Below are 16,555 nucleotides of genomic sequence, written 5' to 3' on the forward strand. Positions count from 1 at the left end.
ACGAGTAATTATTCGGCTCTTAATGACTCTTACGCGCGGTCGTAACGAGTTCGAACGCGCCGAGCAATGTATTATAAACGTGCCCTTTTCACAATGCAAATTCCGCGGCGATTCATTAGGCGGAGCTCTCGCTTAGGTGGGATTATCTTCTTGGATCCGCTTGATCTTCAGGGTTCTGCAAAGACGGGGTATGTGTGTGTGTGTGTGTGTGTGTGTACGCGTATGCAAACGTCGTTCTTTCGAATTATTCCACAGCTCCGAGGATCAATTCCATCGTCGTTTCCATATGCGTCAATTTCCGATCGGTGCGTAAAACTAATTTTACGGCGCGTTCGACGTGCAAGCTGAGGAGGCACTTTTGAACGCGTTGTATCGTCATTCTCGATGCGGGAACACGATTCTGCAGTAATTTGGACCACCCATCCTTCGGACTAATCATAATAGCGTTTTGTTTTGAAGCTTTTTGTTCGAAGAGGATCCCCTCTCCATCGTTACCAAAGGGTGCGGGTGTCTACAGGGGCGAGGATGTAGACGCGAACGTTCGTGCGGGCTGGTGTCCTTTACAGATGTATGCGTGCGCGTGTGTACAAGTAAATTGTACGCACACCCCGTGTATTCGTACATCGGCATCGATGGAGCCGTACGAGAGAACGAAAGCTGAAGGAAGAGCACCGTGGAAAGAAGAGCGGTGTGGCAAGAGGCAGGGGAGACAGAGGAGAGTACCCGAGGCCGAAGAAGCCAGCCAGTCGGTCGGACTCTGACCACGTAATAATCGCCCGGCACCATTAAACTAAACCGGCGAATAATATTATATTAAGCTGTAGTCGAAGTCGAGAGGGTGGAATAGTGGATCGGGTCCAAGAGGAGGGAGGGAAAGAGGAACCGGGGAGAGAGGTGGAGAGATCGAAGCTACGGAGGAGGACGGCCGGGGCACCGGCGCTTCTCAGAACTAAGTAGATTCGAATTTCGATACGGATGATCGGGCTGAATACAAATTACTCATATATGCCTCCTCGTCCCGGGTAATCACACGGTGGCTGCTCCACCACGGTCCAAAGAAAAATGCTCCTCGCCGGACGCATCTTTTATTTCCTTTTGCCCTCTCGCCCCCTCCCCGCCCCCCCTGTCTCTTCTTTTCATCATCGTCCTCACATCACGATCCGTCTCATCTTCTCTACCATCGCTATCGCTTCCTCTCTCTCTTTTTATTTCTTCGCAGTCTCTTCCTTTTCCTTCATATTTCTCCTCTTTCTCCCCCGCGTTCTGTCCCCCGCGAGGCAGACACTTGGCCGCCAAAAATTTCACATACAGATCACGCCGAGTGATCGCAAACTAAAGGATGATCGAGTCGTTCGATGCCGAGGAAAAACGCCTCATCGTCGCGAGTAGGACCTTTCGGAATATCGGGCAAATACTCGAAATGATTTGTACGAAAAAAATACGAAATCGGCAGATGGTAATTATACCTTAAGTGCGATTTATTTGATAATCGAAGGTTCATACGTTTTCTTATTTTTTTAAATTCGTTCCTGGTGTGCGTATACTTTTTGCTCAATCATTAATCATTGGTTTCTCTCCACCGGTCGTTGATACCATTGAACGATTGGATTTGATGGTCGGCGAACGCAAAGATGGTCCGAGTGCGCAACCTTGCGCTTTTAATACGACGATCGTCGGGGCCCGACGCGCGCGCTCAGGGGGACCGGAAAGTCCTGCCCCCAAAACCCCGGGGAATCCAATCATGATTATTATTCCGGGCGAATCGATTGCGGCTCTCGATAGGATTGGCCCGGTTCGCCCGGTCCCTGGTTCGCGATACCCGGGCTATAATGCCGATACCCGGCGCGGCGCCGCGGCGCGGCGCAGCGGTCCGGGCCCCCTTCGCTCGCTTCGCGGTGCAACACACGTGTGCAGCTACGACGAAGGGGGTTGGTAGCGGCGCAGCACTCGCAGCATAAATAATTAATAGTAGCCGGAGTGCCGTGAAGTGGAGTCGACTGGTGTTTTGCGGTTCCGAGGCTCCGCCCAGACCGACTCCGGGGCTCCTCCCTGTACCCCCGAGTAGAACACGCTCGGAGAAGAGACCATCAAACGGAACCAACGGAGACGACGTCTCCGCGAGGAATTGTCCAGAGTTCGACCAGCCGCGTTCTTCGTTCTTACATGTTAATTTCCCATTATCGTATCGGATCGACGCGTCAGTTTCGTCAAGCATCATTTTACTTCTCTCATGTAAATGGAATACGTATTGGCGATCGTACACACGTGATTCGGTTATTGAGGCGAAATTAGTATTCACGTAATTAGCCATTATCGTAATAACGGCTTAACGTGAGAGACATCGCGTAAATAACGTTGATATATCGTACAGAAATATTGAATTTTTCGCCGACTTATCGCGCTCTTTTATCGTCCGATAATTACTGCGTGCCAACTTAATATCGCTTGCCCCCACCATATCGCCAGCAATTTCTACAGCTTCGAAGGAGACGTTAATATGCGACGTATTCCCCTGCATCGTGAGCAGAATGACGATCACTCATTCGTTCTGCGCGTCACGAACGCTCCCTCATTTCTTTTTCCGTTCCTCAGCTGTACGTCGTAATTCCAATGCGATCACAGCTTATCTCGAGGACATCTTTAAGGGCCATCACGATCCGCGAAGACGTTTATGTAAAGCGGAATAAGCGCGATCCGACGTCTCTACGACGCCACTGTGCATTAGTTCGATAATCGTGGCGCGAATAAAGCGGATCCAATAGTCTCTGTCCCGGGGGCGGTTGGATCCTTACGTCAGAGTATAGTGGGGTTCCGGCATCGGCGGGAGGAAAAGGACGGAGCTCAGGGAACTGAGACAGGGCTGGAGATAAGGAGTCATAAAAAATAATGACCGGAAAATTAATCGAACTCGACGTCGGCCCGTCGCTTCGACTTTTGCCGCCTCGTGAACTTTCGCCAACCAACGTGCCAATTCGAATGTAAAATCTATCGCAACCTACTGCTGCTGCAAACGAGTCGTATTTGATTCATACGACTACGAGGTACGATCTATGAAACATGTAAGATAAGGATGTTGAAATAAAAAATTACGAATTATTTTATCCTGATTTCGTTAATTTGATAATATTTCTTACTTTTTGAATAATATTACGGAGTCGAAGGAATTTTTTCACTAATTTATGCAAAGACAATTATCTGAGAAGATGCATAAGGTAATCAATCATCCAAAATTAGGATGGACAATCCTAAATTTTAAATTTTTTGTTCCACTTTACAACGCGTCCCAAATTTTGTCCCAAATTAATGACATGATTATAAACCCTATTTTAAGTATGAAAATAATAAGTATGAAATATAATTTTCAACTACATGTAAAGAATTTTATGATCTTTTTCTTTAAAATCCAGATATTTATAAAATGCAGGAAAGTACAATTTAGAAAAATAAAATATAATCTCGTAACTTGATGTAATTTTTGCTGTGATCTTATGTGATGTTAGACATTGAGTGTTATTAGTTATTCACATAAATATAATAATATAATATCGCGTATCTTATTAATAATTATTAAAAAAATATTTATTAAAATTTAATTACGATAATTAATATAGAATTCTTTTCTAATGTTCCTCTTTTCCTTTTTAAGGAGTCGGTCATCTTAATGTACACAAGAATTGTTCAAGAAAACCACTGTCTTTGTTTTTCTTCATTATTCATACGACTTTGTGAATAGCGATGGTGAAGTTCATTCCGAATGTTAAATGGGGGCGCGATCAAGGCGAGGCATTATTTCCCTTTCCAGTCGAGTGAGGAAGTATTATCATTATTGGACGACAGCGCGGGATAAAGGGGAGGCTCTCCCATAAGAAAGGGTTGAGTTTACGCAAGAGTTACCGACGATTCGACGAGTGGAGACGAGTGCTTACCGAATCACTTAAATGATTAAGGAAAAGGGTTGTTTAGACAGCGTCTCGGATCTCGGGCCATTTCATTCTTCGTCGCTCAGCTCTACGACCCCGACGAGGCGCGTCGCGTCGCGTCGCGTCGCGACGCCTCCATCTTATACCTACGCTGCCGCTCGACGTCTTAGGGTAATCCGTTTTGTCAACGACTCCCGACCCTCGCTGCCTCATTACCTTCTTTTTTATTCGTTTCCGTACGATCGTGCCGACACGCTCTCTAACGCCTCATTCGATACGAAATGCCTCTTTGCTGTTTAACACTTCGGACATCGTGTGATGTTGCGATTCTCTCTGCGATGCTTCAAATCTAACTGCTTTTAATTCGATTGTAGTTTCTATTTGATTTAATTTTTCTCTTTTGAAGATACGTACAAATAATTGTGTAATAATATCAGGTAAGCAAAACAGTACCAAGTATAGCAATGTTTTCTCTGGTCGCTCCGCTCGGGGAAACATATTGATCGATACTGTTGTTTCTTGCAGCCAGAGCGAACAATAATGTGAGAAAAATAAGAGGATGAAGAAGAAGAAGAAGAGGAGAAGAGAAGGGAGATGAAGATCCATCCGTCTCTCGACCCGGAGGCCTCGAAGCTTCTCTCCTTTACCCGTACCAATATACGTGCCTCGACAATGTCCGCATTCTGCGATATTTGCAGTGCTCGTAGAGCGTAGCTTCTCTCCGAGTAAACATCGTGAGAGATAAGGCGCACACCCAGGCGCAGCGCCTTGATTTAACCAACAACGTAGCGCGTCGGATGGCAAAGGGAGCACTGGCGATTCCTCGGAAACGTCAGGAAATTTTAGCCTGGAAAAAAGAAAGGAGTTTCCCGCAAAATCTGCAATCTGCAAAGATTCTTTTTAATCGCCTTCTTTTTTTCCGCGAAAATTGAAAAAAGAAGATTACTTCGAGACGTGAAACGCGCGTTTTTTCATATTCTCGCGATCGTCGTGTCGACTAAATGACGATACTCCCGGAAGCTGAGAGACTGGAAAATGCGCGCAAGGTGCCGGGGGGAGGGACCGGTGTACGCGTACGTGTCAGTGGTTACAGCTATCGAGAGTCAGACCTCGGGCCTGAGCGAACGACGGGCATTAAACCTATTAAGACGGCAGAGCCGCGGCGTCAAGAGATGACAGTGATAAACTCGACCCTCTGACACGGAGGTCCCTCTCTCGAGAGAATACCACCGCGAGGAATTAGCGTTTCTCTCTTCCTCCGCTCGATCGTCGTCTCTCTCGTGCTAACGGCAGCGACCACGTCGAGGATTTCTCGGAGGCTCACGTTGAGAAAAAGCTAGGAGGATGCCCGCGGTCGGTCGTAGGCGACCCCGATGAGAACGAGGCGAGCCCGTAGAAACGATGAAGCCGTGAGGCGAGCCAGAAGGGCAGCAAGGATAGCCAGGCTCGTGTATCGTTACAGTTTATTATAATATAATTATGTATCCTGGAAAAGGGATACGCCGATCGGCGGGGCGGATAGTCAGCTCACTACCCGGCTGAAATGGCTGAGCAAATACGAAGTCACGAAGTCGTCCGGGATCATCTGATCGGGTGGGGACGGGTTCACCAATTCCTACCTCTCGCGGAGTCACGCTCCTTGCCTTGCCACGGGGTCGGGAGTCACCCCGTTGTTCTTTCCCTGCGCCTGCACAAGAACCTGCATCATTCGAGACTCGTGACGAAAGTCTACGGTGCAACGATGCGATCTTACCCCAATTAACGATTGTACTTTCAGGATCCTAGGAAAATCTTTTGGAAGAGATCGTTCGCTTGTCTTCGTTAAGCGGCGTCTACGATGAGATTTTAAGGCGTAAAGCTTTAAACTTTAAGGCCTAAGTTGTAAGAAATTGACGAGTGTTAAGGTCAATCATTTTTCTCACATTCGACTGATTAATCAATTTCTTAAGGCTTAAATTTTACATTAATTACTTAAAATCTCATTGTAAACTCCGCTTTATCGAAAATTTCGGAAAAAATTACTCGAGTGAAGAGCCAACGACGATAGTTGATACATGACTCGACGATGCGGGATTTTTAGAAGATTTTCTTCGGGACCGATCTTTTAGGACTAAGCGCTCAACGCCTCGAGACTTTTCAACATGGCGACCGAGACCATTGAGTCCGTTGGCCCCTTTAACTATTGGCTTCGATACGAAATTTATGCAGCCGTCAGAATATGGTTTCGCCACTACGAAATATATGGTATAATAATTCTCGATATCAGGTGCCTTTAATCACCTTAAATCCACAGCTCAGGCACACCCCGTGTTCACTTAACTTCAGGGTTATCTTAATCTTTCGACAGCTGCCCAGCGCCTACTCAATCGTTTCTTCTGCTCTCCTTCACCCTCGACTCTGCCATAGAACGTTGCTCCTTTATCTTTCTACTCTTTTCTTGTCTCGTCTCGTTCTTGCCCCGTGGCCCTGGCACACAAACGCACTTGCCAGGAATTTCGCGTCTGCGGAAAGCAGAAAATGTCGACGTCGAATATCATCGATGTATTAAAAATGATCCTTGAGTTGTCTTCAATTCATAAATTATTTAAAATTTATTGTTCAGTGATTAGCACTGTGGTAAGAGTGATAAAATTTAATAATTTATTGTTAGTATTTTTAAAAGACGTCCAAAATAATCACCGGGAAAAGTATGAAAATATTAGTTTGCGAAACTCGAGAGTCTCTCATTCGTATTCTTCAATCGTCGATAATATTATTAATGATAATTTCGCTTTAAATCATACGCAGTAAAAGATCCAAGCGCGGCAAGACAGTTATGCGATGGCACGACGATGCGTCTCGTATATCCGGCTTGTAAACAAACGTATATTACGACGGAACGCGCTGTCTAACAAAACTTTTACGTGTCCACAGGTTACGACCGGCTTCACCTCGTCTTCGGTGCCAACGAGAGAAGAGGAGGCGCTAACGATGCCAGTGGGAAAGATGCGAGATAACTACTCGGCAGGTAACTAGCTGCCAGCTGAATATGCCAAGAGAAAGACAGAAAAAGAGAGAGAAAGAGAGAGCTCGTTCACTCACCTATCTGTAGGATTGGATTACTATGGCAGAAAATTGGGATTGTCGAATTCGCGTTGACTACCTTCGCAACCATGTGAATCCCGATGGACAAATGAGATCCAGTCGCGATTTCTTCATTTTCATTTTTTCCCCGTTTCCTTCGGTCACTTTGCATATCACGCTCCGATGCGCGCTTGCGATATCAAAGACGGATCATAACGTCTGTATCACTCGTTCGTTGTTACACCATTCAAGAAGAAACGTCTGGAGAACCTCTGTAATAGCAATTCTCCAACACGCACGATTTAGCCATATACATAAAGATTTAATTAAGCAGCTCGATTAATCAATTTAATTATCTTCGACAAATATTTTCGTGAAATTGCGACATCGACATTCGTACGACGTTCGCGCAGGAAGACCATTGTTTCTCGCATTTAAATAGGCGTCGCCATTCTACAAACCGAAGAGAGAGAGAGAGAGAGAGAGAGAGAGAGAGAGACTTGGCCAGGTTGAAAGAAACGATCTAATTGACGGCGATATCGTACACGTATTACGCCGCCTAAGTATGCACTTTAAGTGCGCGGTGGCGAACGTATGTACTAGCATACCTTATTACGCGTTGGATTCCTCCAGTATGAGTAGATGCAGAGGAAACGATAGTGATTCCGGCTTGTTAAGCTCCTCCTTTAATTGCCCTTGGGTTTTCATCGTCCGTGCGTATACACGCCGAGATATCGTCTTAACGCGTATCTCATGTATACCGGTCGTCTCCACCCATTCGTTGAAAACGAATACCTCCGCGCGGGAGAACAGCGGAAACCGGGAAAGGCCATGTGCGCTTTTCCCGCTCTTCCAGCTTCACAATGAGTCTGCGATCTCTTTTTTCGATCGTAGCGCGGATTTGAACCGATCTGATGTTGCATGTTGGTACAGCGTGTAACATCAAGCAATGGAGCATGTCATTAATCCAACCCAGGTCGATTCAAACCCGCGCTGCGATCGAAAACGCTATTAATGTGCATCCTGCTCCTGTTCGCACTTTATTTTAATTTTAATATTTTGTAAAACGTATCATTATATCGCGTTGATTTCTTTTCGTTCTCATTTGCTCGATTACCCTTTGAGATAGGAGGAATTCGATCGGTCGTGGAGGGTGCCGATTCCTCTCCAGCCGCGCCTGGGCCGCGCGGCTCGTATACGGCAGTGCATTATTTTCCAATATTACATCAACGACGGGGAGCGGAGGACGTAGGACGAGGAGAGAGACTCCATCGGATCACGCACGGTTGAATTTCCGAGTCGGGGGAAACGGTGAAGCGGGTGCGGAGGACGACGAATACGGGGGAGAGGAGGGTCGACGAGTAGGGGGTTAAGCGGACCCGAGGGACACGTCGTCTCGGGCTTCGAAATTCCCTAATCGATCGTGAGCTCTCTCTCTCTCTCTCTTCCTCTCTTGACTCGAATCGAGATTGAAAGGTTCGCGTGCATTGCTCCAGAAATGAAGGAGCAATTTCAAGCGCCCGTACCGCTCGCCCGTTCGCCCGTTCGCCCGTTCGCCCGCAGCCACACGGATAATCTTTTAATTCGCTTCGGGAACGGCACGTTCCGTGGCCGCGAATTTTTCCACAGGCGGTCTAGAAAAGAATTATCTGCACGTCGTCGCGATCGATCTCACCGCGCGACCGAAATTGCCGTGCCGAGAACGCTCGTTCATCCCCCTCCTCCCATTTCTCTGCGTTCCCCGGACCCCTCGTTGCGTTCTTCATTTTTAGTATGAAATAAAAAATTATTTCACAACCCGGCGAAGATCGATCTTTCGTTCGATCGTAAATCGTAGGCGTACCTTCGCGTAGGGTTCTCCGTTTCGTTTCGCCACCGAGAGGCTCGAATAAAACTTGGTCCACTCGTTTCCCCTTCTCTCTCTCTCTTTCCCTCCTCACCCTCCCATTAGTATTAATAATAAACGAGCGATCGTCGTTGTTAGTGGAAATAATAGTCGGCAAGATTGCGCGACGCGGCGTAGAGCGACGGAAAACAATAATCCGGCCCAAAAAACAATCGGAGTAGAAAAACGACCGGCTGGAAAAACGCGTTTATATTTCACCGGTTGCGAGAGTGAATTCCCTTTGTGACTGTAGGATGACAATTTCACGGCATTTAGTCGCGACGGACTGGGTCCCGCCGCGCCGCGCCGCGCCGTGGTGGATGGACGCGCGAGCGCGAAACAATGCTCGCGCTCGTTCATTTTTTTCCTCTCCGTCTCTCGTGTCTCCCCGCTGTCGTCGCTCCCACCCCATTCGAACCATCCACCCCGATCTTTCTCTCTTTCTCCCGCGTCCGCGTCCGCGTCCGCCTCGTTTCGCGCTTTCCACACGGTCTCTTTCTCATCGTACCTCGTGCCTCTTTCTGTTTTTAATCGGTAACAAAAGCGTTATTGCGGAAATTAAATGACACATCGTATGGCAGCGCGCGCGCGGCAGAGGGCGAATTGTCGGCTTAAAAACGTTGGAGCGCGAAAAGCCCGCAGCGATAGCGCGGCCACGTGAATGGAATTTCAACGTTCCGCCGGTAAGTCACTTTTTGGCTTTGTACCGTGCCCGCGTACTGCAAGCGTTCCTGCCACTACTTTTTGTTCCACGCATGCGACTCGCGTACTCGTAGTATTTGAGTAAAAGGCGCGTTCTCGCGCGGTCGATGTCGCTAATTAAAAAAAGAAAGAGAGAGAAAACAGCTTGTCGGAAAAATATGATATAACACGTTAACAGTAGATGTATATATAAGATCGAAGAACGAATCAAATCGAAATTAAGAATGGGGGGTGGGGGGGGGGGGGGGGGAATGGACGTGAGAACAATTTCGACAATATTCCAGGCTTCTCACGCTACCGCGATCGGTGCGTTCCAAGTGAAACGTTCAAGGTTTTTGAGCTTGCTTGTAATTTCGCAGATGGTAGGACCCACGGCGCGACGCAACGACCCGACGCGAGGATCGAGACCCGCGGCTTTAATTGCACATGCAAATCTTAACCGGGGGTCCGGCGGACCCAACACAGAACCGATCTATACGGTTTGTGGAGGATCCGTCGACGGGGCCCCAATTCTATTGTCTGATCTAGGATCTCCACTTAGGCGAAGTAATTGATAGATCCTTCTAGATGGCGAAGGAGGGATCGAGGAATGACAGGTTACGGGGCCCCGGGGATGCCAGGTTCGCACGACCCTACTTCGCTGCCGTGTTATTAGTTAATTCTTACAATTACTCGTCGTCCCTGTGGTTATTCCATTACCGTATAACTCTCTCGTAGATCACCTAAGCTTCCCCTCCCCAACCCTTCCTACCCTGCAAGGACTTGTTCGACCCAACACACACACACACACGAGGAATGACTGCCGCTGCGATCATCGGACGACATCCTCGATCATCGGCCAACGCCTCGTGTTATTGCACGACTCGGTTCCTGGCGCGGGCCGATCGCCGACTGATGATCCAACGTATTTAACTCGCTTCCGCGTGCGACGACATACTGGTATGCGCGGCATCCCCGTTTGATCGCATAACACTTGGCTATTATTACTCCCGAAATTTTTCATAACGAAATTTTTAGATAAAAATATCGATGTCTATATTAATAACGCGTACTAACTTGAGAGAGAGTGATGCGATTAGATTTCTGGATCTTATTAACTACGCCACGTTATTTCTTTTTCCAGGATTCTGCGCGTTCTTTAGCGTGTGTACAGCTGGATCGAAAAACAAGTATACTCTTGCATGATGTTATAAAGCCTCGCGAAACCGTAGGGGAGGAAAACAGCAGCTTCGATGCGTAATCCAGCCCATGTTTTCAACGACGTGCGCACATGCTAATAAATTGAATATAATTAAATATAAATTGTACTAACCTTGCGTTTTGCTTACCAAGAGAAAACACAAAAGAGAATAAATAGATACATTGTTAGTTAAAAATTTCCGAACATGTGAATATTCCGACTTTAATGGTTTCAAAATATCGTAATATGCATTATATATCGGTAAATGCTTAATAAATTTGACATTTCTTATATTTTCTAAAGTCTTAGTTTTGTACTTAAGTAGGTATTATTTTAAGTGGAAATTCTGTAAGCGTTTAATTATTGCTGATATTCCACCAGAATATCAATATTCATAAATTAAATAAAATTTATATAAATATGAGGACTCTGACAGTAATTCTAATAGGCTTTCTATAATAAGCTATTATCTGAGCTTAAGCTATAAGAAATTGATCAATTACAGTCAAATATAAGAAGAAATCGAATATAAATAGTTAATTTCTTATGATTTAAGATTAAAAAGTTAGATAATGGTTTATTGTAAAAAGTCCATAATAAAGAATAAATTAAAAATCGCCAAGAATAGCCAACGCGATTATTGGTGAGCAACTTGAATTTATTACAATTTTTGCATCTAGCAAATGTTTCGATTAACGTTTGTAATCGTCTAACAATAAGATACCGTCAAATGTTTTCGTCCGGAAACTTTTGATCGAGAACGTAGATAGGTAAATATCGTTGTTTATTAAGCATTCTAGAGTCAGATCCTCTCAAGCGCTGAAAAAGGGAGAAAGAGAAGGAGAAGGGAGAAGAGAGCTGGTGGCGTTAAATTTAGTTGGGAACAGAAAAGTAATAGGCGCGCAAACCGAGTCGTATGAAAATCGGGCGGCCTGAAGCAAATGTATGTTATTATATTATTATTATCATCTATGCGCCTATTCTGAATATTCCGTGCGATAAATGGAATTAATTTCTGAAAAAGAGGAAAATAATTCAACATTGAGGAAAAAAATATAATACTCGCGCGAGGTAAATGTAGCATGGCGATTTAATCTAGCCCAGAAAGCCAGTGGCGGATCGTGAGACTTGTCCGACGTCTTAATTGTAGTGTAATGTTCATAGTGCGTTAATGGTGTGAATGAACCGAGCATTTCAATTACCGAGGAGACGAAAGGAAGCAACGATCCACTGCGCTCTCTCCTATTCCTCACCTGTTCGTTGCGGCTCTCGTGACCTACGTTAATCAGAGCAACGATTAAAGCTCCTTATCTTACGAGTGAAAATTACTTGCGAGAGAACTTGGTTCCGTGCGAGCTTTGCATATTGTACGATTCGGCGGGTTTTTGGTCCACGTTGCATTCGCACGGCAGCCATCAGGCGGACGCGAGGAGCGCGTCAGACTGAGAAAATAATTAGGGAACTAATGAAAAGCGGGCGTTACAATTTATCTGCCGCGACGTGCGCGGATGCCTTCCCGCGGTAATTAGATGCATTACCTTTTCACGCACGCGGCTTATGAGAGAAAACGGATATCGCGCGCGAGCGATATGATTGGCAGAAAATGCGGAAATTAACGAGAGGCGAGAGAAACGTGGGTGAGTTCCTTCTTTTTTTCTTTCTTTCATTTTCCTCTCTTTTTTTTTGCGTGCGAATTATGCGCGTGTAAGAGACGCTAAACGTCTGTCGATCGTTTATTACGTGATGTACGACGACGGCAACGGGAGAGGAAAGGCACGTCGTTGCTCGTCGTCTCTTCAACGGCGACCGGATCACGATTGCGCCGTATACGCCGTTTTTTCCACCGGTGGCGCCCCGAAGACCTTGACAAGGCGGGCGCCTCTTCTTCTTCTTCATCGGGCCGGGTCGTGTTTCGAGCCGGGGTACACGCAAGAATGCGGCGCGATCGGTAAGTGTGTGGCAAAGCGGCGGTACACCTCGGCTCGTAACGATCGCCGGATGTGGTCGACGCTTAATCGGGGGCAGACGGAAAAATCTCTTCCGTGAGAAACTCACTTGCAAGCGGGCAGTCTACGTGTAGTCGAGACCTTCCGCTCTCTTGTCTCATTTTTCTCAGATTGTGCGCGCGGATCTGTACGATGACCCTGCGTTACGTTGGCGAGCGTACGATGAAAGCTACGGTCGAGACGAGCGGTGTTGCGCAAAGCTCGACGATGCCTTTTGCATTTCCTCGCACGTCTTCTCGCCCTTTGATGTACCGTGACGCAAACTTTTTCGCGCAATTTTTTCGATTAGCTATCGTGCCATTGGCGGATCTAGAAACTTATCAATAGGAGAGATATTTTCTACCGTACGGTGATTTGACGCGTCGTAAGCGAAATCTTTTTTAGGTCAAATATGTGAAAAGATGGAATATTTAAGTTATAATTAGCATTACACTGAAAAAGTATTATTTAAATGTATAATTCATAAAACATTTTGTTTAAAATTATATAAAAAATGATATAACGGAATCTATCATGTATATTTTTTTATACCTATCAAAGTTTTTTAAAATGAAAAATATTTTTGAAGTCAAAATTGTGATTTAAGCATTTTAGAAATATCAAAAATGTTATTAAATAACATTTTGCATAAATAATTTTAAAAAATAAGACTCCAAGGAGGTCTTAAAGTTTAATCTACGATGCGCTCTTTGCTCCCTGTTTCTTGCTTTTTTTTACTCATTTTTACCTCTTGCCTTTTTGCCTATTATTCTGTTTCTTCATTTTCTGTCGCCTGAGATAAAAGTTGACGAACTTCGAAAGAGGCAAGAAACACATGATAAAAAACATGATTATCGATAAAACAGTCGCAAAGAGAGAAAAAGACAAGAGGTAAAAAGCAAGAAACAGGAAGAGCACGTTGTAGATTAGCCTTAAATATTATGACAATAAGGAAAGTTTACAATTACTACTTATATCTTACTGCGTTACGTTTCTGTTGTGTACCCATAGTCTTAATGGTCGAAACGGTAGAACGAATCATACCCCGAATTTTCGAGCGTATAATTGGCCGTTTTTCGCGGTGAACCACGTCCTGCGGGCGTCTTCCTGAAAGGGCAAAGACGACGGGAAAGAGTGGCGACTGAGGGAGAAAGGCTGGAATCGGAGGGACGCGTGTGGAAGGTGGGGGATGTGGATCGAGCCGAGGGCTCTTTCGAGTTTTGAATAAATTTGCATTGCCATCCCGCCCTCGTGCCGCATTCCAAGCGAGTTAGTTTAGCGAACGTTCTTCTAGCGTAAGACTCGTTTTGCTGTGTACGCGCATGTGTGTGCCATTTCTGTACGCTCTCGCAGCTCGAAGTGCCGCACCCTGCCGTGTACGAAGGAGCAAGACGAAGAAATTTATTTCGTCGTAGAATCGCTCCGTGTGCTGCGACGCGGCAAGGCGACTCATTTAGGTGCGACACGATCGCCTATCAGGTACGTGATAAAATCCTGATAAATTGGAATTTTTTCCATTTCAAATCTTTTCCATTCCTATTATAAAAAAGTGATTTTGTCTAAGAAATGAATATTTGATATCAAAGTTTTTCGTTCACTTGATGAAGAATCGAAGTGAGTAAAGATCGTGAGGAAAGTTCCTCGGGGGAGGAATATATCCAAAGCGGAGAAACTTGAGTCTCGAGTACGTTGTACGTTTCATTAGGTAGGCGAAACGACGTTCCTCGCTCGGTGTCGGATGCATTGATTTTCGTTTACCCGCCTCTCTCGTCCCGCCGCCGTCTCCTCGTCTCGACGAGTCCCTTCTGCCCGTGAACACCCCCCTAGGGGAGGGATGTTTCGTTATTTAAACAGATTAGCGATACGACGGTCCCGGGAGGACATCTTATGTGTTTCCGATGCGGTACTCGTTCCAGAAAATTAATCCTTCTTGGAGTTTCGTAGTTCTAAAATATCCTTGTCAGATGTATCGCGACTCTACGACCTTTTTGTACAAAAAGTACAAATATAATTTATAAACGATATAAATTAGAAAGTAATAAATTTCTTTCGTATAAAAGTGTCAGTCAAATTTATATCAAGAGATCAAATGAACTTTATTATTTATTATTATTTAATATTTGTCATTTATTATATCTCCTCTCTTTCTCTGGATATTGTTTATCATTACATTTCAATACACAAACTCAACGCTTTTTAAATGAGAAAAACCACTGTTTCTCTCTTTCTCTCTCTCTCTCTCTCTCTCTCTCTCTCTCTCTCTCTCTCTCCGTTTCGACAACTTTTCAATTATAGAGTTACGAGTTGCAAGTACCTCGAGGTAATCAGGATACGAACGGATGATTGCGAGAACCGCTTGGACGTGCCGATGATGCGGCGAATAATTATCCGATACTCCGGTACCGAATTGACGCCGTCGAAAAGTGCTTCTCCCTTCGGCCCTTTAACGGTTTCCGTCAAGGTCTCCGCGGTTTCCAGCGCACGAAGTTTCGGCGAAACTACGTCGAGCATAAGAGGATCGTTCCTGGGCCAGAATCGACTCTCGGAACCAATTCTCTAATACAAATTCATGAACGTCCTAGCGTTTACCCTCCATTAGAGGGAAGCGCAATCAAAACGGACTCCTCGATGGACGACGGCGGGATCCGGCCAGCTGTAAATCAAACTACGAAATTCCTCGTGTCTGCTCGCGCGGCGTGTTGGGAAGTGTTGAGCATGGAGGATGCTCCGTCTCCTCTCTCGCTATCTCTCTCCCTCTCTTACCCTCTCGTTCGCTCTCACGACGCGCAAGGGTGTAATTATGCGTCCGTGGGTCCGAGCCAATCGCGAGAGGGCCCTTCGAAGATGCTCTCAGCGTGTCCGCGCGCTTGATCCCGCTCGTTCTCACACGTCGAAGATGTCTTCGTCCTCGTCCTCGACGATGGCCCCCCCTACGAGAGAGCACGCTTCTCTCGCTTAAACCGTGACTGAAATAGCGTAAAACGAAGGATTCTCTTCTGCTCGTTTACACTCGGATCGGTAGATAACAAGGAGTTCCGGTAAACGAACCTTCGACATTCTGTCCTTTCGCCCTGAAGGAAAAGCCCTCCTCGGACATCGCGAGGGCGTTCTTTCATTTCTAATTTTTATCCAGGTTACGTGGACGCGGTTCAAGGTGAAAAAGAGAGGCGCGAAAAAATACAGACGGTGCATCGCTGTAACACCGAGGGGTCGAATTACCGAAGGATTTATCTTTGGTCGTCGCGGAACTTCGTCGCCGCCCGAAGTCACGTTGTCTTCCTCCCTCATAAGTTCAGCGCCAGAGTTCATCGTGACGCGCGTACACGGGACGATTCATCTCGTCCTGTCCGGACACTCGTGATTACTGGTTTCATGCTCGTGCAAAAGAATCGAACCCCTGCTGCCGTCTCATCTCTCGCTGCGCCCCGTTACGCGCGCTCGCTCTCTCGTTCCGTTTTTGCATTTAGTCTCTTCGCGGAAGCGTAAATTAACTCCTTTGAGATTTTTTGCTCGCCTCTCACTTAGATACGGCACTTAAGGCTATCGGGTGAGAGAAGCCCGGGCTCCTTGTGCGCCGCAACACAGCGCCGGGGTAACAACACTGGCTATTCTGACGCTCTTCACCACCTGACGTTACAAAGTGTGTGTTTTACCTCGTATGCGTTGCACGCCATTGTGTACTTCGCGTATCCCCGATCTGCCTGTCAAAGTATTATTCTTGAAAATTCTCATTCCCTTGCGATGCTGGTGTATACAGAGTTGTGTTTCAGACAATTTCGTCGAGAATGTATCCAGAAACGCTTGTAAGGTCTCATAAGAA

The sequence above is a fragment of the Trachymyrmex cornetzi genome, unplaced genomic scaffold (genome assembly GCF_001594075.2).
Source record: "Trachymyrmex cornetzi isolate Tcor2-1 unplaced genomic scaffold, Tcor1.1 scaffold223, whole genome shotgun sequence".
NCBI classification, from domain to species: domain Eukaryota; kingdom Metazoa; phylum Arthropoda; class Insecta; order Hymenoptera; family Formicidae; genus Trachymyrmex; species Trachymyrmex cornetzi.